The sequence below is a fragment of the Macrobrachium nipponense genome, chromosome 27 (assembly GCF_015104395.2).
Source record: "Macrobrachium nipponense isolate FS-2020 chromosome 27, ASM1510439v2, whole genome shotgun sequence".
Taxonomy (NCBI): domain Eukaryota; kingdom Metazoa; phylum Arthropoda; class Malacostraca; order Decapoda; family Palaemonidae; genus Macrobrachium; species Macrobrachium nipponense.
In genome coordinates, this window is record NC_087216.1 from 60,138,187 (window position 1) to 60,140,172 (window position 1,986).

A 1,986-nucleotide genomic window follows, 5' to 3' on the forward strand; every position below is an offset into this window, starting at 1 on the left:
TCTGTTGACCACGTGTGTGCTCCTCTAAGGTGTGGCTGTCTAAAAATCGCTAATCTTGCCCTCAGGCGTTTCCTCATTTCTGTAGAGTGAAATCGACCTTATTGCCAATCTTGTAGTGTCAGTTTGAATATTAAGCCTACTTTTACAATGATTTGCTCTGTATGATCAGTTGTGCCTAAGTAAAGGTTTGTACTAGACCGAAAGTTCTTGGCTCTCTCGCCTTTCATTTTTTCCTCCGTGGCAAAAATCTTTATATATATATGTATATATATATAATATATATATATATATATATATATATATATATATATATATATATATATATATATATAATCCATATATATATACAGTATATAAATGATACAAAGCAGCAGCCATTCATGTACAGTAAAAGACAAAGAAAAGAGGCAAACTGGGACAAATACTTCTCTTGAACAAATGCCGATTTCCAGTTATTTCTCTCCCCATGGGCCCCCAAATAAACAAGGTAAAAAGAAATAAAAATCTAGCAGGAGAATTTCGGACGAATCTTTAGGGAATTCCGTCCATCGGCCGCCTGTGTTTTTGCAGAATCACAGCTAGGATTCCCCTGGCCGTGGCATGTATGCCAACGCCTCGTTGGTCTGGAACAACCGCGGGTTAATCAGTCGATGGGCCACTCTCTCTCCAGAGAGGTGTTTCTTAACCTTGGAATAGGATTCGTTTGGGTGTGAAATTCTTTTCTCTCCCGCCTGTGTTGTATCGAATGGGGCTCCCTTCTGGATGTGGCGGGAACGGTTATCACGGCCCTCATGCGGTTACAGAGACGTCTCGCGATTGTGTAAACAAGATGGGCTAAAACATCTGTCGTGCTCGGATATTGAAAATGGGGGCGTACAGCTTATTTGAGCTCACAGAGATATCACCGTAATGTACAATGTCTCGAGTTAAAATTTTTCCCCAACCCCACATCCCGCCCCTCTCTCTCACTGTCTATATGTGATAATATATATATATATATCTATATATATATATATATATATATATATATATATATATATATATTATATACACATACATATAGCATATATATATATATATATATATATAGATATATAATATATATATTATATATTATATATATATATAACGTGGAAAATCCAGAAAAGTATGTGGTCGACATGCTGTAAGAATATTAATATGATAAACTTGCCTCTGAACTGACAAATGAGAGAGAGAGAGGAAAAGAAGTGAAGAAGAAGAAGGAAGAAACAATGAGGAAGAAGGAAGTGAGGAGGAATTGTTTTTAAATTTATTTAGTCGATACAACACATAGTTTGGGGAAGTCTAATTTTACCTGGGATGTTGGAACATGTTCCAACATCCCAGGTAAGTTTATATAGCTGCATCTCTCTCTCTCTCTCTCTCTCTCTCTCTCTCTCTCTCTCTCTCTCTTCTCTCTCTCTCTCTCTCTATATATTATATATATATATATATATATAGATATATATATATATATATATATATATATATATATATATATAATATATATATATATATATATATATATATATATAGATATATATATAGATAATATATATATATATATATATATATATATATATAGTATATATATATATATATATATATATATATATATATATATATATATATATATATATATGATATATATATATATCTATATATACATATATATACAATAGATATATATATACTATATATATATATATATATATATATATATTATATATATATATGTATATATATATATGTATATATATGTATATATATATATATATATAATATATATATAATATATATATATATATATATATATATATATATATATATATATATATATATATACTATATATATATAGATATAGAGAGAGAGAGAGAGAGAGAGAGAGAGGAGAGAGAGAGAGACGAGAGATGAGAGAGAGAGAGAGGCAGGCAGGATTATGAAGAATCCCGCACACCCATCGC